The sequence below is a fragment of the Oncorhynchus mykiss genome, chromosome 2 (genome assembly GCF_057628025.1).
Source record: "Oncorhynchus mykiss isolate SJ-2025 chromosome 2, ASM5762802v1, whole genome shotgun sequence".
Classification (NCBI taxonomy): Eukaryota; Metazoa; Chordata; class Actinopteri; order Salmoniformes; family Salmonidae; genus Oncorhynchus; species Oncorhynchus mykiss.
The window spans coordinates 27,252,632-27,276,482 of record NC_143023.1 but is presented as its reverse complement, the minus strand read 5'-3'; the positions used below and the strand labels follow the sequence as shown (position 1 = coordinate 27,276,482).

The following is a 23,851-nucleotide window of genomic DNA, read 5'->3' as shown; positions in this document are numbered from 1 at the left end:
CATGGGTCTCCCGGTCACGGCCGGCTGTGACACAGCCTGGGATCGAACCCGGGTCTGTAGTGACACCTCAAGCACTGCACTGCAGTTCCTTAGACTGCTGCGGCACTCATGATGCTCAATTGACATTCTAATGGAATCCAGAAAGAACAAAACTCTTTCCTCAATCATTTACATCAAAAGGTGCAACGTTCTGGGCAAAGACACAAAACATCAACATCAAATTAAATCTTTTTCTTGATCAAATAACATGGAAAACAACCCCTTTTTGTGCAGTATAAATGTACCACCCTTACAAACCACTTCATGTAAATGTACATTACTGTATTGTACATACAGTGGCAACTCAGTATAGACAACAGACAAACTCATTGTGCTTAAACTAATAACACACAAATTATTGTATTTTTCTCGTCTATATTGAATACATAATTTAAACATTCAGTGTAGGTTGGACAAACTATGTGAACCCCTAGGCTAAGGACTTTTCCAAAAGTTAATTGGAGTCAGGAGTCAATTAACCTGAAGTCCAATCAATGAGACGAGATTGGAGATTTTGGTTAGATCTGCCCTGCCCCATAAAAAACATTCACAAAATTTGAGTTTGCTATTCACAAGAAGCATAGCCTGATGTGAAACATGCCTCGAACAAAAGAGATCTCAGAAGACCTACGATTAAGAATTGTTGCCTTGCATGAAGCTGGAAAGGGTTACAAAAGTATCTGTAAGAGAAAGTCCACGGTAAGACAAATGTCTATAAATGGAGAAAGTTCAGCAATGTTGCTACTCTCCCTAGGAGTGGCAGTCCTGCAAAGATGACTGCAAGAGCACAGATCAGAATGCTCAATGAGGTTAAGAAGAATCCTAGAGTGTCAGCTAAAGTCTTACAGAAATCTCTGGAAGATGCGTACATCTCTGTTGACGAGTCTACACTAAACAAGTATGGTGTTCATGGGAGGACACCACGGAAAAAGCCACTGCTGTCCAAAAAAACATTGCTGCACGTCTGAAGTTTGCAAAAGAGCACCTGGATGTTCCACAGCGCTACTGGCAAAATATTCTGTGGACAGATGAAACTACAGTTGAGTTGTTTGGAAGGAACACAACACTGTGCAGGTCTGATCAGCAACTACAGAAAACATTTGGTTTAGGTTATTGCGGCCAAAGGAGGGTCAACCAGTTATTAAATCCAAGGGTTCACATACTTTTTCTAACCTGCACTGTGAATGTTTACATGGTGTGTTCAATAAAGACATTAACAATTATAATTGTTTGTGTGTTATTAGTTTAAGCAGACTGTGTTTGTCTATTATTGGGACTTAGATGAAGATCAGATCAAATTTTATGACCAATTTATACTGAAATCCAGGTAATTCTAAAGGGTTCACATACTTTTCCTTCCCACTGTTTGCTGGTCACCTAAGTTTGTACCTGTAGACTTTCCATCACCATGAATGAAAACAATGACCAATACAGTAAATGAGTACATTGAGACATCAAGTGGTTTGTGGTGATGTGATGAAGTGGCTCAGTTGGTAGAGCATGGCGCTGCAATGCTATGGTTGTGGGTTTGATTCCCGCGGGGGACCAGTATGGGTATGTTTGCACTCACTACTGTAAGTTGCTCTGGATAAGTGTGGCTGTGGAAAAGGAATGAATAGACCGTTTCTGTTTTCACATAGAAAGTTGAATTTGCAAAGTATTTCAAGAAACGAAAACATATCGAACAAGTATTTTTATTTTCCAGAAGTATTATCAGATTAACTGTACAGATAATTATCAGACTCAAGTTACAAATGCTGGTAAACACTCAAATATATTTAGTTGACATTTTTTCACAAAAGTAGTGCATTTGGTCTTTACTAGTCCTGTATTAGCGGACCAATATAGACTTCTTCAGTGTAGGCAATTGTATTTTTCTGCACCCCCCCCAGCAAAAAAAGCGCATACCCCCACGCCCAAACTACTTCCCGCGGCTATGCTAGGATCTACATGTTAACATGGCCCATCAGGCCAGGTTAGGATCTCCATGTTAACATGGCCCACCAGGCTAGGATCTCCATGTTAACATGACCCATCAGGCCAGGCTAGGATCTCCATGTTAACATGACCCACCAGGCTAGGATCTCCATGTTAACATGACCCATCAGGCTAGGATCTCCATGTTAACATGACCCACCATTCTAGGATCTCCATGTTAACATGACCCATCATTCTAGGATCTCCATGTTAACATGACCCATCAGGCTAGGATCTCCATGTTAACATGACCCATCAGGCTAGGATCTCCATGTTAACATGACCCATCAGGCTAGGATCTCCATGTTAACATGACCCACCATTCTAGGATCTCCATGTTAACATGACCCATCAGGCCTGGCTAGGATCTCCATGTTAACATGCCCCATCAGGCTAGGATCTCCATGTTAACATGACCCATCAGGCTAGGATCTCCATGTTAACATGACCCATCAGGCTAGGATCTCCATGTTAACATGACCCATCATTCTAGGATCTCCATGTTAACATGACCCATCATTCTAGGATCTCCATGTTAACATGACCCATCAGGCTAGGATCTCCATGTTAACATGACCCATCAGGCTAGGATCTCCATGTTAACATGACCCATCAGGCTAGGATCTCCATGTTAACATGACCCATCAGGCCAGGCTAGGATCTCCATGTTAACATGACCCATCAGGCTAGGATCTCCATGTTAACATGACCCACCAGGCTAGGATCTCCATGTTAACATGACCCATCAGGTTAGGATCTCCATGTTAACATGACCCATCAGGCTAGGATCTCCATGTTAACATGACCCATCAGGCCTGGCTAGGATCTCCATGTTAACATGACCCACCAGGCTAGGATCTCCATGTTAACATGACCCACCATTCTAGGATCTCCATGTTAACATGACCCACCAGGCTAGGATCTCCACATTAACATGCCCCATCAGGCTATGATCTCCATGTTAACATGACCCACCAGGCTAGGATCTCCATGTTAACATGACCCACCATTCTAGGATCTCCATGTTAACATGACCCACCAGGCTAGGATCTCCACATTAACATGACCCATCAGGCCAGGCTAGGATCTCCATGTTAACATGACCCACCAGGCTATGATCTCCACGTTAACATGACCCATCAGGCCAGGCTAGGATCTCCATGTTAACATGACCCATCAGGCCTGGCTAGGATCTCCATGTTAACATGACCCACCAGGCTAGGATCTCCATGTTAACATGACCCATCAGGCTAGGATCTCCATGTTAACATGACCCATCAGGCCTGGCTAGGATCTCCATGTTAACATGACCCACCAGGCTAGGATCTCCATGTTAACATGACCCATCAGGCTAGGATCTCCATGTTAACATGACCCATCAGGCCTGGCTAGGATCTCCATGTTAACATGACCCATCAGGCCTGGCTAGGATCTCCATGTTAACATGACCCACCATTCTAGGATCTCCATGTTAACATGACCCACCAGGCTAGGATCTCCATGTTAACATGACCCATCAGGCTAGGATCTCCATGTTAACATGACCCATCAGGCTAGGATCTCCATGTTAACATGACCCATCAGGCCTGGCTAGGATCTCCATGTTAACATGACCCATCAGGCCTGGCTAGGATCTCCATGTTAACATGACCCATCAGGCTAGGATCTCCATGTCAACATGACCCACCAGGCTAGGATCTCTATGTTAACATGACCCACCAGGCTAGGATCTCCATGTTAACATGCCCAACCATGCCAGGCTAGGATCTCCATGTTAACATGACACAGACAAATGGCCCTTTCCACTGGGCTCAGGCATAACACGCTTCATATCACATGTAAATACAATGGAACTGGAAGGGAATGACACCATGGGACCTATTTGTAATGGTTTGACCAGACTGAAGAGAGTAAAATGTGTATGATAGAGCTGTGATGGAGCTGTGATAGAGCTGTGATAGAGCTGTGATAGAACTGTGATAGAACTGTGATAGAACTGGGTCATTATTTCCATGGATGTTGAGGTCTGAAGCAGAATGACAACTGAGAACAGTCAAATAATAAAGACACGCTTGTGCTGTGTGTGTGTGTGTGTGTGTGTGTGTGTGTGTGTGTGTGTGTGTGTGTGTGTGTGTGTGTGTGTGTGTGTGTGTGTGTGTGGACGCGGCTGATTCAGAACTCAGCTGGTTGGAGCAGGTGCTAGCTGGTGACTCAAAAAGCTGTGTGCTGTCTCCATCTCTCTTCGTCTCACACCCTTTAGAAACAACATTAGCCTTGTGAGTGGGGTCTGCGGCTTCTCTGTTAACAGGACATGGTTACAGAGATGCGTACAGTAACCACAACGTGAGTAGCTTTATGACCTGCTGTACATACTGTAGATAATTCATATCAGATAAATCCTCTGCTAGCTGAGCCAGGTGGGCTAGCTGCCCAGTGCAGAGTGGTGGGACTCTGACAGTTCAACTCAGGAGGGCTAGCTGCCCAGTGCAGAGTGGTGGGACTCTGACCGTTCAACAGAGGTGGGCTAGCTGCCCAGTGCAGAGTGGTGGGACTCTGACAGTTCAACTCAGGTGGGCTAGCTGCCCAGTGCAGAGTGGTGGGACTCTGACCGTTCAACGCAGGTCGACTAACTGCCCAGTGCAGAGTGGTGGGACTCTGACAGTTCAACTCAGGTGGACTAGCTGCCCAGTGCAGAGTGGTGGGATTCTGACAGTTTAACTCAGGTGGGCTAGCTGCCCAGTGCAGAGTGGTGGGACTCTGACAGTTCAACTCAGGTGGACTAGCTGCCCAGTGCAGAGTGGTGGGATTCTGACAGTTTAACTCAGGTGGGCTAGCTGCCCAGTGCAGAGTGGTGGGACTCTGACAGTTCAACTCAGGTGGGCTAGCTGCCCAGTGCAGAGTGGTGGGACTCTGACCGTTCAACGCAGGTCGACTAACTGCCCAGTGCAGAGTGGTGGGACTCTGACAGTTCAACTCAGGTGGACTAGCTGCCCAGTGCAGAGTGGTGGGATTCTGACAGTTTAACTCAGGTGGGCTAGCTGCCCAGTGCAGAGTGGTGGGACTCTGACCGTTCAATTCAGGTGGACTAGCTGCCCAGTGCAGAGTGGTGGGACTCTGACAGTTCAACTCAGGTGGGCTAGCTGCCCAGTGCAGAGTGGTGGGACTCTGACCGTTCAACTCAGGTGGGCTAGCTGCCCAGTGCAGAGTGGTGGGACTGACATTCACGCTGGGCCCCCTCTTTTTTGCTATGGTGTGGCCGATATATCTGTCATTGAATACACCATAGAGAAGATGAGGGCTCACTGTGTATTGTGTGTGTGTGTGTGTGTGTGTGTGTGTGTGTGTGTGTGTGTGTGTGTGTGTGTGTGTGTGTGTGTGTGTGTGTGTGTGTGTGTGTGTGGTCGGACAGTGTTCAGCTAGATTATAATGGACTAGTGATTGACACAAATACGGAGGATAAATAGTCATTATGACATCACCACTAATGAATTTATGACCTTATGTAAGCTACAATAGGACATACTGCATGCTGTTTGTACATGCATTCACACACACACAAACACAGCACACACAAAAACACAACACATACGTGTACACACACACACAACAACACACACACTGTACAGCCTTAGGGTAGTGGAACAATACAGAGGCGTTGTTGTCATCTACAGTTTATACTACAACACATTATTAGATATTGTGAGTGTGTATGTTTGTGTCCATGTGTGTGTGTGTAAAAAGCGTTTATCCTGGGCCCGACCTCTTGGACTGATGTCCGATGGTGAAGGGATCTAGTACTAATCCCTTAATATCACTACACCCCACTGAGATACTGCCACCGTTACCATGACTACACTAAGGCGGGATGTGTTGTATGGCAGAGGGTGTTGCATGGCAAAGGGTGTTGCATATAGAGCATTCCCCAGTGAAACCTAGACTACTCCTATTTGAGTTCCGTCCTGTGAGGCGAGAGATGTTTGGAGCAGGAAGGTATTTTAGGCTGTCGATGCTAATTTAACGTTTTCCCATTTCTATGTGCTAATGTAAGGTTAACTGCTGACTCAGTGTTGTTGGACATATTCCCATTTATTGTCTCTGAGATCCTTTTAAGGTTATTACCAGATTGATTTAGGCAGTGGGTATTACAGGGCTGTCTTAGTTCAGCTTGGTTACAGTGAGGCCGCAGGGTTACATTTAATATTGTTAGCGTCGATGGACATTATCCCTGTGTGGGTGGTTTTAAACCCTGTGTACTAATGCTGTGTGTGTGTGTGTGTGTGTGTGTGTGTGTGTGTGTGTGTGTGTGTGTGTGTATTATGCCTGTGCAGCAGTATTTCTGTCCACTGATGGGTGTGTATCTGTCTAAGTTCTGTCACAGTGGTATCATGGTATCAGGTAGCCCTGCCTGGCTGGCTGTCCCCAATGTGTACTCATGTATATGTTTGCAATTTAGTTAAGCAAGCCAATAGTGACGTACTTGCCAGAGATGAATTGAGACAGGTAATTGTGGCTACGTCCCAAATGGCTCCCACAGGGCTCTAGTCAACAGTAGTGCACTATATAGTGAATAGAGTGCCATTTGGGATGCAGCCTGCACAGCACAATAATAGCCTGGGTATCCATTACCTCTCTGTTGTTAGCCATGCAGGCTATTATTATGAGAGAGAGAGAGAGAGAGAGAGAGAGGGAGAGAGAGAGAGAGAGAGGGAGAGAAAGAGAGAGAGAGAGAGAGAGAGAGAGACTCCCATAGGCACAACAACAAGGGGTATAAAACATGTATGAGCATTTATAAACGGTTATAACCATGTATGCAGGTAGCCTAGCGGTTGGGCCAGTAACCGAAAGGTCACTGGTTTGAATCCTGAGCCGACTAGGTGTAAAAATCTGTCGGTGTGGCCTTGAGCAAGGCACTTAACCCTAATTGCTCTTGTAAGTCTCTCTCACAATATGTACTGTAATAGTTTTTACCCTGCTGTGCAACGTCCTCAGCTCGGCAACAAAACCAATAACAACGGAAGTGGGGCGGCTATTGGCGCAGATTCCATCTTTAAAGTATGTTACTAGAAGGCTCATAATATGTTTTGTCTCTCTGCTGGACATGTCAGCTGACTCAAAATGGCTGTTAGTCATTATTAGACATTATAAGGTGGTCCTACATGGTTATGATTAGTCATTATTCCTAATACCTACAGACTTTTAGTAAAGTTACCCAAATCTGTTTCCCCGGGTTGTAGTTGAGTTGGTTCAGGGCCTGTTATTCCCACTGGAGAGGTTTGTGTGTGTGTTTGCGTGTTTTTGGTTTTATTATCTTTGTGGGGACCAGAAGTCCTCACAAGGATAGTAAAACAAGGAAAATTAGGATAAGTGGAAACATTTCTCCCATCCCCACAAGGAAAAAGGCTTAGGGGTTAGGTTAGGGTTAGTTTTTTTTAAATTATGGAAATCAATTGTTTGGTCCCCACAAGGATAGTAAAACAAACGAGTGTCCCTTTAATTTGAACTCATTATTCAAATGTCATATTGGTCCTACAGTATGTACTGCTCTAGTAGAGCGGTAACACAGAGCATGAGCACAACAGTGTGTAGATACAGATGAATATGATGAAGTTATGAATGTGTAGGATGCTGCTGGGTAGTTAACTGTCTCCGTGCCGCTAGGAAGCATCTCAGGAGGGGCTACGATTTGAGGAGGCTCAATTGAATCCTGGCAGGTAATCTGTTCAAACAGATGAGTTTGAAGTTATATTTGGCTACAGATTAGTGAGTTCCCCACTGCTCAGAGAAATCCTACAGCCAACTATTTTGTGATTATTAGTGCAGGGTCAGGAAGCCCAGGGTTGCAGTAAATACAGCACTGTATATACAATCCTATCACTATAACTGTGGTGCACAGCTTGTCCCTCAATGCATAGAAATATGTAGACCTGATGTAGCTACTCAAACAAACTCTCTCCTCCTCGCAATGACCAGATTCCTGCTCTGCTCCCTATCACAACGTGGCAGAATGAGCCAGGCTGTGTCCCAAATAGCACCCTAGCCTGGGCCTTGGTCAAAAGTAGTGCACTATATAGGGAATAGGGAGCCATTCGGAATTCACTCCCAGAGTGGAAAAGGAAGTTATCAGCTCTCTCTCTCTCTCTCTCTCTCTCTCTCTCTCATCCCTTACCCATAATCCTCTTGGAGTGAGAAAAGTGTTAAGTAGCAGCACACACACACACACACACACACACACACACACACACACACACACACACAAGAAGAAAGGTGTAATGAACAGGTGTCTCTGGACTTAATCTGCTGCATGTCTTTAAATGAGCTGCCATTTTTAGAACAGCTCTTCTTCTTCCTGTTCCTGTCAGACTCATGCAGGTAGAGAGAGGTGGTTCTGCCCTGGTCACAGTACTCACTGTAGCCTGAGTGCCAGTCTGTTTCTATCAGGCTTGACAATGACAAATGGCGTTAGCAGGAGCACAAACAGATCTGGGACCAGATCTGTATCGGTTTAAAAACTGCAACTGCTAAAAATGAAAAAAATTATATTTGTGTCATTCTCAAAACTTTTGGCCACGACTACATTGACTTGTGCTCCTGGCAGTCATAAGCATTAAGTGTTAATTGTCTGTATATGGTATCTTCCTACTGAGCCTCAGGATGATCTCTTCATCCAATTATTTGGAAGACATGGGAAGACTTAGACAGACTGAGTGGTTAGGGCTGGTCATGACACTACTATACAGAAACAGCATCTCAAATGGCACCCTATACCATAGTATAGGCACTGATTTTGACCAGGGCCCATAGGGAATAGGGTGCTCTTTGGGACGTAGCATGAGACTGTTGTGAACATGTCCAGTAGGAAGCCATGATGAGCGTGTTCCAGTTACTGCTAAACTGGTGCTGAAGGGAAAAGTCATGCTGGTCCTTAGGACCACTGTATCTGACCGTATCCCACAGTCCTCTCTGCTACGCCACCCTCTGCTCCGACTTCTGAAAGGAAGAGTGGGCTTCTTAGAATTAACACATGCTAGATTGACTGGTTGGGGCACCGCAGACATATTTAGGCAGGGGAAGGAGGTCGGCAGATAGAGTAATTGGGAAGCATTTATTCCCTGGGTGGAGTCAGTGTGGAGAAGCTCAGTGCAATGTAACAGAAAGCTGTGCCAGGTCTGCTCAGTATAATGTAATGTATTTTTTTATTTTATTTTTTATTTATCCGTTATTTTACCAGGTAAGTTGACTGAGAACACGTTCTCATTTGCAGCAACGACCTGGGGAATAGTTACAGGGATGAATGAGCCAATTGTAAACTGGGGATTATTAGGTGACCGTGATGGTTTGAGGGTCAGATTGGGAATTTAGCCAGGACACCGGGGTTAACACCCCTACTCTTACGATAAGTGCCATGGGATCTTTAATAACCTCAGAGAGTCAGGACACCCGTTTAACGTCCCATCCGAGAGACGGCACCCTACACAGGGCAGTGTCCCCAATCACTGCCCTGGGGCATTGGGATATTTTTTTTAGACCAGTGGAAAGAGTGCCTCCTACTGGCCCTCCAACACCACTTCCAGCAGCATCTGGTCTCCCATCCAAGGACTGACCAGGACCAACCCTGCTTAGCTTCAGAAGCAAGCCAGCAGTGGTACACAGGGTGGTATGCTGCTGGCATGAAGTATGAAGTAAAGAGATTTCTCCTCTCAACGTGTCTTCTCTGAAATCCCACAGGGAAACGTAAGAGTTGGAGTGTGGATTAGTTGTTTAGGTTTCTCTTAACAGTGTAACTATCTCTGTTACATTTGATTCATTTAGCAGACAGTCTTATCCAGAACCACTTACAGGAGCAATTAGAGTTAAGTGCCTTGCTCAAGGGCACATCGCCAGATGTTTCAATTGGTTGGCTCAGGTATTCAAACAGGGAAACTTTTCGGTTACTGGCCCAACACTCTTAACCGCTAGGCTACCTGACGCCCCTGTTACATGATGCCATCAAGGCTTCCATCCGTGGGACTGGCGTGTATGTGTTGCCTTCTGTCTGTTGTGTGAAAAGCAGGTAGGGATGGATGCAACTGACAGATGGACACCATGTACTCTGCGTCATGTATCTGTGCCAACCATAACACAACAACCATCTCAAAGGAAGTTATTCCTGTCACATGTAACGTCAGTGTAAAATATGTCAAATAGGTCTTTACTCCTGAAACCTTGCATCAACAGTGTGTTTGTTTTCTCAGCTATAAATCAAATGTGTTCAGACCAAAATGTTACAAATAGTTTCTATTTGTATAGACTACTATATATTTTTGGTGTCCTTAACACTTGGATGTCAGTAAGTGATCACACACTCCTGTAAATTGACTCATGACTGTAATGTATCTCTTCTAGCTACAGCCTGTGACTGACAGAGAGGATAGGCAGACTGTGGTTCTATGTCTCATGACTGTGTAATGTATCTCTTCTAGCTACAGCCTGTGACTGACAGAGAGGATAGGCAGACTGTGGTTCCATGTCTCATGACTGTGTAATGTATCTCTTCTAGCTACAGCCTGTGACTGACAGAGAGGATAGGCAGACTGTGGTTCCATGTCTCATGACTGTAATGTATCTCTTCTAGCTACGTCACACAGAGAGGATAGGCAGACTGTGGTTCCATGTCTCATGACTGTGTAATGTATCTCTTCTAGCTACAGCCTGTGACTGACAGAGAGGATAGGCAGACTGTGGTTCCATGTCTCATGACTGTGTAATGTATCTCTTCTAGCTACAGCCTGTGACTGACAGAGAGGATAGGCAGACTGTGGTTCCATGTCTCATGACTGTGTAATGTATCTCTTCTAGCTACAGCCTGTGACTGACAGAGAGGATAGGCAGACTGTGGTTCCATGTCTCATGACTGTGTAATGTATCTCTTCTAGCTACATCAGCCTGTGACTGACAGAGAGGATAGGCAGACTGTGGTTCCATGTCTCATGACTGTAATGTATCTCTTCTAGCTACATCAGCCTGTGACTGACAGAGAGGATAGGCAGACTGTGGTTCCATGTCTCATGACTGTGTAATGTATCTCTTCTAGCTACATCAGCCTGTGACTGACAGAGAGGATAGGCAGACTGTGGTTCCATGTCTCATGACTGTAATGTATCTCTTCTAGCTACATCAGCCTGTGACTGACAGAGAGGATAGGCACTGTGGTTCCATGTCTCATGACTGTGTAATGTATCTCTTCTAGCTACAGCCTGTGACTGACAGAGAGGATAGGCAGACTGTGGTTCCATGACTCATGACTGTGTAATGTATCTATTCTAGCTACATCAGCCTGTGACTGACAGAGAGGATAGGCAGACTGTGGTTCCATGTCTCATGACTGTGTAATGTATCTCTTCTAGCTACATCAGCCTGTGACTGACAGAGAGGATAGGCAGACTGTGGTTCCATGTCTCATGACTGTGTAATGTATCTCTTCTAGCTACAGCCTGTGACTGACAGAGAGGATAGGCAGACTGTGGTTATATGACTCATGACTGTGTAATGTATCTCTTCTAGCTACATCAGCCTGTGACTGACAGAGAGGATAGGCAGACTGTGGTTCTATTTATTCAACCCATCAGAAACAATTAGAACGGTTTTGGCTGCTGTTGGACCTGCCTGCCCAGGCACCTATGACATGTGGGAAACCGTATCTGCATCCCAAATGGAACCCTGTGGGCCCTGGTCAAACATAGTGCACTATATAGGGAATAGGGTTCCATTTTGGGTGCAGCGCTTGTTCTCCGGACCGGCTGCATGGGGAGAATGTGATGATTCAGGGCTCATTGTATAGATGTCACATCGATGTGGTTCTCCTACTCTGACCTGACTTAGGAACAGGCAGGTTATTGAGCAGGAGAGGGAGAGAGAGAGGAGAAAGGGGGGAGAAGAAGAGAGGGGGAGGGTAAGAGAGAGCTGGAGGGAGCGAGAGAAGGACAAAATTTGGGGAGAAGTAGAAAGAGGGAGGGAGGGAGGGAGAAAGAGAGTGAGTGAGACCGGCATTACTTAACCTGAGTTAGTTCCCTGAACTGATGCATAGGCTTTGGCTCAGCAGTCTAACTCAGCATTGTGATGTGCAGGAAGAGACCTGGGTTTGAACCCAGTCGGTCATATAGGGTGCATCTCAAAACGTATCCTATTCCCTAAGGGCCCTCGTTAAGTAGTGGACTATATAGGGAATAGGGTGTCATTTGGAAAAGGCACGTGAAGTATGAATAAAACAGCAGAGAGAGTTGGTCCTGTCCAGCTACAGAAGGTGTGAAGTAGGAGCAGGTGGTCATGGTAACGTCCTGTGGTGTGAACAGTGGGCCTGGCCCAGGGCTCACAGACCCTTCATCCTTCGGTTCCATGATGTAAGACTGGTCCACGTCATAACGTAGAGCTGCACAACCTATAGAGGGTTGACACGTCATAACGTAGAGCTGCACAACCTATAGAGGGTTGACACGTCATAACGTAGAGCTGCACAACCTATAGAGGGTTGACACCCTGCCATAGAGAGCACAATCTAGAGTGGGTTGACACCATGCCATAGAGCTTACCATCTAGAGAGGGTTGACACCATGCCATAGAGCTTACAATCTAGAGAGGCTTGACACCATGCCATAGAGCTTAGAATCTGGAGGGTTGACACCATGCCATAGATCTTAAAATCTAGAGGATTGACACCTTGCCATAGAGCTTAAAGTCTAGAGAAGATTGACACCATGTAATAGAGTTTACATTCTGCAAAGGGTTGACACTGTGCTATAGAGCTGCACAATCTAGAGAGGGTTGACACCATGCCATAGAGCTTAAAATCGAGAGAGAATTGATACTGTGCCATAGAGCTGCACAATCTAGAGAGGTTTGACACTGTGCACAATCTAGAGAGGGTTGACACTGTGCCATAGAGCTGCACATCTAAAGAGCTGCACAGGGTCGCAGTAGTATTAGCTTTTATTTTTTCCTTGCAGTCATAGACTAAATTGTATCTAAATGTACTGTATTTACACACTGGATCAGTCCAGATTTCATACAAAACTGAAGTTAGGGTTATTAATAATTTTCTCCCGGGTGGATGTTAGTCACCACTACACTGACAATGTTCATGTTCTGGTGTGCATCCCAAATTGCTCACTATTCCCTATATAGAATAGGGTGCCATTTGGGATCCAGCCAATGTTGTGGTGTGTCTGCAGGTGAGGTGAGCTAGGTCTGTCAGTCTGGCCTCGTGTGGGGAGCTGGCTGCTTCAGGGAGCAACATTCATTACATCTAGGAGTTCTTCCCTAAACACTAAACTCCCAGTGACAGGCCGTTGTGTAATTGTCCTGCTGTCTGTCTGCGCGGCAGGAGCTACGTCAACTCCACTCTCTCTCAAGGAGCCATTCTCACGCTCTCAGATAGGGCTGAGGCTGGGGTACAGTATTGTGGCTACATAGTACTGCGGCTGGGGTATAGTACTGGAGTTGGGGTATAGTACTGCGGCTGGGGTATAGTACTGCGGCTGGGGTATAGGGCTGGCGTATAGTACTGGGATTGGGGTATAGTGATGGGGTTGGGGTATAGTGCTGGGGCTGGCGTATAGTGCTGGGGCTGGCGTATAGTACTGGGGCTGGTGTATAGTACTGGGGTTGGGGTATTGTGCTGGGGCTGGCGTATAGTACTGGGGCTGGTGTATAGTACTGGGGTTGGGGGTATTGTGCTGGGGTTGGGGTATAGGGCTGGGGTTGGGGAAAAGGGCTGGGGTATAGGGCTGGTGCATAGTTCTGGGGTTGGGGTATACGGCTGGCATATAGTACTAGGGTATAGTGATGGGGTTGGGGTATAGTGCTGGGGCTGGCGTATAGTGCTGGGGCTGGCGTATAGTACTGGGGCTGGTGTATAGTACTGGGGTTGGGGTATTGTGCTGGGGCTGACGTATAGTACTGGGGCTGGTGTATAGTACTAGGGTTGGGGTATTGTGCTGGGGTTGGGGTATAGGGCTGGGGTTGGGGAAAAGGGCTGGGGTATAGGGCTGGTGCATAGTTCTGGGGTTGGGGTATACGGCTGGCGTATAGTACTGGGGTATAGTACTGGGGTTGGGTTATAGTACTGGGGCTGGGGTATAGGGCTAGGGTTGGGGTTTAGGGCTGGGGTTTAGGGCTGGTGCATAGTTCTGAGGTTGGGGTATACGACTGGCATATAGTACTGGGGTATAGTACTGGGGTTGGGTTGTAGTACTGGGGCTGGGGTATAGGGCTAGGGTTGGGGTATAGGGCTAGGGTTGGGGTATAAGGCTGGGGTATAGGGCTGGTGCATAGTTCTGGGGTTGGGGTATACGGCTGGCATATAGTACTGGGGTATAGTACTGGGGTTGGGTTATAGTACTGGGGCTGGGGTATAGGGCTAGGGTTGGGGTATAGGGCTGGGGTATAGGGCTGGTGCATAGTTCTGGGGTTGGGGTATACGGCTGGCATATAGTACTTGGGTATAGTACTGGGGCTGGGGTATGGGGCTGGCATATATTACCGGGGCTGGGGTATAGTACTGGGGCTGGTGTATAGGGCTGGCATATAGTACTGGGTATGGGGTATAGTACTGGGGTTGGGGTATAGTATTGGGGCTGGGGTATAATACTGAGGCTGGTGTATAGGGCTGGCGTATAGTACTGGGGCTGGGGTATAGTACTGGGGCTGGTGTATAGTACTGGGGTTGGGGTATAGTACTGGGGTTGGGGTATAGGGCTGGGCTATAGTACTGGGTCTGGCGTATAGTGCTGGGGTTTTGTACTGGAGCTGGGGTATAGTACTGGGGCTGGGGTTTAGGGCTGGGGTTGGGGGTATAGTACTGGGGCTGGCATATAGTCCTGGGGCTGGCATATAGTACTGGGTTATTGCACTGGTGCTGGGGTATAGGGCTGGGTTTGGGGTATAGTACTGGGGCTGGGGTATAGTACTGGGGTTGGGGTATAGTACTGGGGTTGGGGTATAGTACTGGGGTTGGGGTATAGGGCTGGCGTATAGTACTGAGGTATAGTACTGGGGTTGGGTTATAGTACTGGGGCTGGCGTATAAGGCTAGGATTGGGGTATAGGGCTGGCATAAAGTACTGGGGTTGGGGTATAGGGCTGGGGTATATGGCTGGAGTATAATACTGGGGTTGGGGTATAGGGCTGGCATATACTACTTGTGTATAGTACTGGGGTTGGGGTATAGTACTGGGGCTGGGGTATAGTACTGGGGCTCGGGTATAGGGCTGGCGTATAGTACTGAGGCTGGGGTATAGGGCTGGTGTATAGTACTGGGATTGGGGTATGGGGCTGGCGTATAGTACTGGGATTGGGGTATGGGGCTGGCGTATATTACTGGGGCTGGGGTATAGATAGTACTGGGGCTGGGGTATAGGGCTGGGTTATAGGGCTGGCGTATAGTGCTGGGGTTGGGGTATAGTATTGGGGTTGGGGTATAGTACTGGGGTATAGTACTGGGGTTGGGTTATAGTACTGGGGCTGGGGTATAGGGCTAGGGTTGGGGTATAGGGCTGGGGTATAGGGCTGGTGCATAGTTCTGGGGTTGGGGTATACGGCTGGCATATAGTACTTGGGTATAGTACTGGGGCTGGGGTATGGGGCTGGCATATATTACCGGGGCTGGGGTATAGTACTGGGGCTGGTGTATAGGGCTGGCATATAGTACTGGGTATGGGGTATAGTACTGGGGTTGGGGTATAGTATTGGGGCTGGGGTATAATACTGAGGCTGGTGTATAGGGCTGGCGTATAGTACTGGGGCTGGGGTATAGTACTGGGGCTGGTGTATAGTACTGGGGTTGGGGTATAGTACTGGGGTTGGGGTATGGGGCTGGGCTATAGTACTGGGTCTGGCGTATAGTGCTGGGGTTTTGTACTGGAGCTGGGGTATAGTACTGGGGCTGGGGTTTAGGGCTGGGGTTGGGGGTATAGTACTGGGGCTGGCATATAGTCCTGGGGCTGGCATATAGTACTGGGTTATTGCACTGGTGCTGGGGTATAGGGCTGGGTTTGGGGTATAGTACTGGGGCTGGGGTATAGTACTGGGGTTGGGGTATAGTACTGGGGTTGGGGTATAGTACTGGGGTTGGGGTATAGGGCTGGCGTATAGTACTGAGGTATAGTACTGGGGTTGGGTTATAGTACTGGGGCTGGCGTATAAGGCTAGGATTGGGGTATAGGGCTGGCATAAAGTACTGGGGTTGGGGTATAGGGCTGGGGTATATGGCTGGAGTATAATACTGGGGTTGGGGTATAGGGCTGGCATATACTACTTGTGTATAGTACTGGGGTTGGGGTATAGTACTGGGGCTGGGGTATAGTACTGGGGCTCGGGTATAGGGCTGGCGTATAGTACTGAGGCTGGGGTATAGGGCTGGTGTATAGTACTGGGATTGGGGTATGGGGCTGGCGTATAGTACTGGGATTGGGGTATGGGGCTGGCGTATATTACTGGGGCTGGGGTATAGATAGTACTGGGGCTGGGGTATAGGGCTGGGTTATAGGGCTGGCGTATAGTGCTGGGGTTGGGGTATAGTATTGGGGTTGGGGTATAGGGTTGGGGTATAGGGCTGGCGTATAGTATTGGGGTTGGGGTATAGGGCTGGCATATGGTACTGGTGTATATTACTGGGGTTGGGGTATAGTATTGGGGATGGTGTATAGTACTGGGTTGGGGTATAGTACTGGGTTTGGGGTATAGGACTGGGGTTGGGGTTTAGGGCTGGGGTATAGTACTGGGGTTGGGGTATAGTACTGGGGTTGGGGTATAGGCCTGAGGTATAGGGCTGGCGTATAGTATTGGGGTTGGGGTATAGGGCTGGCATATAGTGCTGGTGTATAGTACTCGGGTTGGGGTATAGTATTGGGGCTGGGATATAGTACTGGGGTTGGGGTACAGGGCTGGCGTATATTACTGGGCCTGGGGTATAGTACTGGGGCTGGGGTATATGGCTGGCATATATTACTTGGGCTGAGGTACAGATAGTACTGGGGCTGGGGTATAGGGCTGGCGTATAGTACTGGGGCTGGGGTATAGTACTGGGGTTGGGGTATACGGCTGAGGTATAGTACTGGGGTTGGGGTATAGTACTGGGGTTGGGGTATAGGGCTGGGGTATAGGGCTGGGGTATATGGCTGGGGTTGGGGTATAGTACCGGGGTTGGGGTATAGTACTGGGGTTGGGGTATAGGGCTGGGGTATAGGGCTGAGGTATAGGGTTGGGGTATAGTACTGGAGTTGGGGTATAATACTGGGGTTGGAGTGTAGTACTGGGGTTGGGGTATAGTACTGGGGTTGGGGTATAGTACTGGGGTTGGGGTATAGGGCTGGGGTATAGGGCTGGGGTATAGTACTGGGGTTGGTGTATAGTACTGGGGTTGGGGTATAGTACTGGGGTTGGGGTATATGGCTGGGGTATAGGGCTGGGGTATAGGGTTGGGGTATAGGGCTGGGGTATAGTACTGGGGTTGGGGTATAGTACTGGGTTTTGGGGTATAGGGTTGGGGTAGAGGGCTGGGGTATAGTACTGGGGCTGGTGTATAGTACTGGGGTTGGGGTATAGTATTGGGGCTGGGGTATAGTACTGGGGTTTGGGGTACAGGGCTGGCGTATATTACTGGGCCTGGGGTATAGTACTGGGGTTGGAGTATAGGGCTGGCGTATAGTACTGGGGCTGGGGTATATGGCTGGCGTATATTACTGGGGCTGGGGTACAGATAGTACTGGGGCTGGGGTATAGGGCTGGCATATAGTACTGGGGCTGGGGTATAGTACTGGGGTTGGGGTATACGGCAGAGGTATAGTACTGGGGTTGGGGTATAGTACTGGGGTTGGGGTATAGGGCTGGGGTATATGGCTGGGGTTCGGGTATAGTACTGGGGTCGGGGTGTAGTACCGGGGTTGGGGTATAGTACTGGGGTTGGGGTATAGGGCTGGGGTATAGGGCTGGGGTATAGGGTTGGGGTATAGGGCTGGGGTTGGGGTATTGTACTGGGGTTGGGGTATATGGCTATGGTATAGGGCTGGGGTATAGTACTGGGGTTGGGGTATAGTACTGGGGTTGGGGTATAGGGCTGAGGTTGGGGTATAGTACTGGGGTTGGGGTATAGGGCTGGGGTTGGGGTTGGGGTATAATACTGGGGTTGGGGTATAGGGCTGGGGATGTGGTATAGCACTGGGGTTGGGGTATAGTACTTTTGGTTGGGGTATTGGGTTGGGATATAGTACTGGGGCTGGGGTATAGTACTGGGGCTGGGGTATAGGGCTGGCGTATAGTACTGAGGCTTGGGTATAGGGCTTGCGTATAATACTGGGATTGGGGTATGGGTCTGGCGTATATTACTGGGGCTGGGGTATAGATAGTACTGGGGCTGGGGTATAGGGCTGGGTTATAGGGCTGGCGTATAGTACTAGGGTTGGGGTATAGTACTGGGGTTGGGGTATAGGGCTGGCATATAGTACTGGTGTATAGTACTGGGGTTGGGGTATAGTATTGGGGCTGGTGTATAGTACTGGGTTGGGGTATAGTACTGGGGTTGGGGTATAGGACTGGGGTTGGGGTTTAGGGCTGGGGTATAGTACTGGGGTTGGGGTATAGTACTGGGGTTGGAGTATAGTACTGGGACTGGGGTTTAGGGCTGGGGTATAGTACTGGGGTTGGGGTATAGTACTGGGGTTGGAGTATAGTACTGGGGCTGGGGTTTGGGCTGGCGTATAGTACTGGGTTAGGGGTACAGGGCTGGTGTATATTACTGGGCCTGGGGTATAGTACTGTGGCTGGGGTATAGGGCTGGCGTATAGTATTGGGGTTGGGGTATAGGGCTGGCATATAGTGCTGGTGTATAGTACTGGGGTTGGGGTATAGTGTTGGGGCTGGGGTATAGTACTGGGGCTGGGGTTTGGGCTGGCGTATAGTGCTGGGGTTGGGGTACAGGGCTGGTGTATATTACTGGGCCTGGGGTATACAGTGCCTTGCGAAAGTATTCGGCCCCCTTGAACTCTGTGACCTTTTGCCACATTTCAGGCTTGAAACATAAAGATATAAAACTGTATTTTTTTGTGAAGAATCAACAACAAGTGGGACACAATCATGAAGTGGAACGACATTTATTGGATATTTCAAACTTTTTTAACAAATCAAAAACTGAAAAATTGGGCGTGCAAAATTATTCAGCCCCTTTACTTTCAGTGCAGCAAACTCTCTCCAGAAGTTCAGTGAGGATCTCTGAATGATCCAATGTTGACCTAAATGACTAATGATGATAAATACAATCCACCTGTGTGTAATCAAGTCTCCGTATAAATGCACCTGCACTGTGATAGTCTCAGAGGTCCGTTAAAAGCGCAGAGAGCATCATGAAGAACAAGGAACACACCAGGCAGGTCCGAGATACTGTTGTGAAGAAGTTTAAAGCCGGATTTGGATACAAAAAGATTTCCCAAGCTTTAAACATCCCAAGGAGCACTGTGCAAGCGATAATATTGAAATGGAAGGAGTATCAGACCACTGCAAATCTACCAAGACCTGGCCGTCCCTCTAAACTTTCAGCTCATACAAGGAGAAGACTGATCAGATCTACAGCAGAGGTGGGAGACTCTGTCCATAGGACAACAATCAGTCGTATATTGCACAAATCTGGCCTTTATGGAAGAGTGGCAAGAAGAAAGCCATTTCTTAAAGATATCCATAAAAAGTGTCGTTTAAAGTTTGCCACAAGCCACCTGGGAGACACACCAAACATGTGGAAGAAGGTGCTCTGGTCAGATGAAACCAAAATTGAACTTTTTGGCAACAATGCAAAACGTTATGTTTGGCGTAAAAGCAACACAGCTGAACACACCATCCCCACTGTCAAACATGGTGGTGGCAGCATCATGGTTTGGGCCTGCTTTTCTTCAGCAGGGACAGGGAAGATGGTTAAAATTGATGGGAAGATGGATGGAGCCAAATACAGGACCATTCTGGAAGAAAACCTGATGGAGTCTGCAAAAGACCTGAGACTGGGACGGAGATTTGTCTTCCAACAAGACAATGATCCAAAACATAAAGCAAAATCTACAATGGAATGGTTCAAAAATAAACATATCCAGGTGTTAGAATGGCCAAGTCAAAGTCCAGACCTGAATCCAATCGAGAATCTGTGGAAAGAACTGAAAACTGCTGTTCACAAATGCTCTCCATCCAATCTCAGTGAGCTCGAGCTGTTTTGCAAGGAGGAATGGGAAAAAATGTCAGTCTCTCGATGTGCAAAACTGATAGAGACATACCCCAAGCGACTTACAGCTGTAATCGCAGCAAAAGGTGGCGCTACAAAGTATTAACTTAAGGGGGCTGAATAATTTTGCAATCCCAATTTTTCAGTTTATGATTTGTTAAAAAAGTTTGAAATATCCAATAAATGTCATTCCACTTCATGATTGTGTCCCACTTGTTGTTGATTCTTCACAAAAAAATACAGTTTAATATCTTTATGTTTGAAGCCTGAAATGTGGCAAAAGGTCGCAAAGTTCAAGGGGCCCGAATACTTTCGCAAGGCACTGTAGTACTGTGGTTGGGGTATAGGGCTGGCATATAGTACTGGGGCTGGGGTATATGGCTTGCGTATATTACTGGGGCTGGGGTATAGTACTGGGGTTGGGGTATAGGGCTGGGGTATAGTACCGGGGTTGGGGTATAGGGCTGAGGTATAGTACTGGGGTTGGGGTATAGTACTGGGGTTGGGGTATAGGGCTGGGGTATAGGGCTGGGGTATATGGCTGGGGTTGGGGTATAGTACTGGGGTCGGGGTGTAGTACCGGGGTTGGGGTATAGTACTGGGGTTGGGCTATAGGGCTGGGGTATAGGGCTGGGGTATAGGGTTGGGGAATAGTACTGGGGTTGGGGTATAGTACTGGTGTTGGAGTGTAGTACTGGGTTTGGGGTATAGTACTGGGGTTGGGGTATAGTACTGGGGTTGGGGTATTGGGCTGGGGCTGGCGTATAGTACTGGGGCTGGTGTATAGTACTGGGGCTGGGGTATTGTGCTGGGGCTGGGGTATATGGCTGGGGTTGGAGTATAAGGCTGGGGTATAGGGCTGGTGCATAGTTCTGGGGTTGGGGTATACGGCTGGCATATAGTACTGGGGTATAGTACTGGAGTTGGGTTATAGTACTGGGGCTGGGGAATAGGGCTAGGGTTGGTGTATAGGGCTAGGGTTGGTGTATAGGGCTGGGGTATAGGGCTGGTGCATAGTTCTGGGGTTGGGGTATACGGCTGGCATATAGTACTTGGGTATAGTACTGGGGCTGGGGTATAGGGCTGGGGATGGGGGTATAGTACTGGGGCTGGCATATAGTACTGGGTTATCGCACTGGTGCTGTGGTATAGGGCTGGGTTTGGGGTATAGTACTAGGGCTGGGGTATTGTACTGGGGTTGGGGTATAGGGCTGAGGCTGGGGTATAGTACTAGGGTTGGGGTATAGGGCTGGGTTTGGGGTATAGTACTGGGGCTGGGGTATAGTACTGGGGTTGGGGTATAGTACTGTGGTTGGGGTATAGTACTGTGGTTGGGGTATAGGGCTGGCGTATAGTACTGAGTTATAGTACTGGGGTTGGGTTATAGTACTGGGGCTGGCATATAAGGCTAGGGTTGGGGTATAGGGCTGGCATAAAGTACTGGGGTTGGGGTATAGGGCTGGGGTATATGACTGGAGTATAGTACTGGGGTTGGGGTATAGTACTGGGGCTGGGGTGTAGGGCTGGGGTATATTACTGGTGCTGGGGTATAGATAGTACTGGGGCTGGGGTATAGGGCTGGCGTATAGTACTGGGGTTGGGGTATAGTACTGGGGTTGGGGTATAGGGCTGGCATATATTACTGGGACTGGGGTATAGTACTGGGGCTGGGGTATAGGGCTGGCGTATATTACTGGGGCTGGGGTATAGATAGTACTGGGGCTGGGGTATAGGGCTGGCGTATAGTACTGAGGTTGGGGTAAAGTACTGGGGTTGGGGTATAGGACTGGGGTTGGGGTTTAGGGCTGGGGTATAGTACTGGGTTTGGGGTATAGTACTGGGGTTGGGGTATAGGGCTGGAGTATAGGGCTGGTGTATAGTATTGGGGTTGGGGTATAGGGCTGGCATATAGTACTGGTGTATAGTACTGGGGTTGGGGTATAGGGCTGGGGATGTGGTATAGTACTGGGGATGGGGTATAGTACTGGGGTTAGGGTATTGGGCTGGGGTATAGTACTGTGTTTGGGGTGTAGTACTGGGGTTGAGGTATAGTACTGGGGTTGGGGTATAGGGCTGGGGTATAGGGCTGGGGTATAGGGATGGGGTATAGGGTATAGGGCTGGGGTATAGTACTGGGGTTGGGGTATAGTACTGGGGTTGGGGTGTAGTACTGGGGTTTGGGTATAGTACTGGGGTTGGGGTATAGTACTGGGGTTGGGTTATAGTACTTGAGCTGGGGTATAGGGCTGGGGTATATGGCTGGGGTATAGGGCTGGGGTATAGGGTTGGGGTATAGGGCTGGGGTATAGTACTGAGATTGGGGTATAGTACTGGGGTTGGGGTATAGGGCTGGGGTTGGGGTATAGTACTGGGGTTGGGGTATATGGCTGGGGTATAGGGTTGGGGTATAGTACTGGGGTTGGAGTGTAGTACAGGGGTTGGGGTATAGTATTGGGGTTGGGGTATAGGGTTTGGGTATAGGGCTGGGGTATAGTACTGGGGTTGGTGTATAGGGCTGGGTTTGGGGTATAGTACTGGGGTTGGGGTATATGGCTGGGGTATAGGGCTGTGGTATAGTACTGGGGTTGGGGTATAGTACTGGGGTTGGGGTATAGTACTGGGGTTGGGGTATAGTATTGGGGTTGGGGTATAGGGTTTGGGTATAGGGCTGGGGTATAGAACTTTTGGTTGGGGTATTGGGCTGGGGTATAGTACTGGGGTTGGGGTATAGTACTTTTGGTTGGGGTATAGTACTGGGGTTGGGGTGTAGTACTGGGGTTGGGCTATAGTGATGGGGCTGGTGTATAGTGTTGGGGCTGGCGTATAGTACTGGGGCTGGTGTATAGTACTGGCGTTGGGGTATTGTGCTGGGGCTGGTGCATAGTTCTGGGGTTGGGGTATACGGCTGGCATATAGTACTGGGGTATAGTTCTGGGGTTTGGGTATAGGGCTGGGGTATATTACTGGCGTTGAGGTATAGTACTGGGGTTGGGGTATAGGGCTGGGGTATAGTACTGGGGTTGGGGTATAGGGCTCGGGTTGGGGTATAGGGCTTGGGTATAGGGCTGGGGCTGGGGTGTGGGCCGTGCCACCTATGATGTCAGAACTCCAAGTCAACCTCAGCTCCAACTCAACAGCTATGTATTGCTATTCTGTGTATATCTCTTCCCCTTTAACGCTTAGCAGAGGAAACCACACTTCTGTCCACTAGAGAGCAGTGTAACCTCAGCCAAATACAGTCAAACCTGGAGGCTACTGCTTATAATGTGTGAAACAAAGAGGGTCAAAACTAGAAAATGAGACAGATATGAAGATATAAAATCTATAGACGTGATGATAGAGACAGACTGTGTGTGTGAGACTGGTCTTAGACTGTATGTCTGTAGACATCCTGTTTGGTATACAGTCTATGGACATGAACCTGGTTGTCACCCTTTTGACTGTCATCTGACCTCTTTATTGTGAGGGGTGATGTGTGGGTTACTAGTGTCATGAGGAAGAGTGGATCCAGGGATTAAACCACGAGACCACAGGCTCTGTACCAAAGAGGACTTTTTCTAACATGATGTGTCTGCTGCTGTAAATGTGTTAAGAAATGGTTGGTGAA

General features: G+C 48.2%; 1 protein-coding gene across 31 annotated transcripts in view; it reads left to right on the top strand.

Annotated features, from left to right (window-relative positions):
• LOC110485663 (regulating synaptic membrane exocytosis protein 2) overlaps positions 1-23,851 on the top strand; it is a 208,598-nt gene that overhangs the window by 14,803 nt on the left and 169,944 nt on the right. The window lies entirely within an intron of this gene.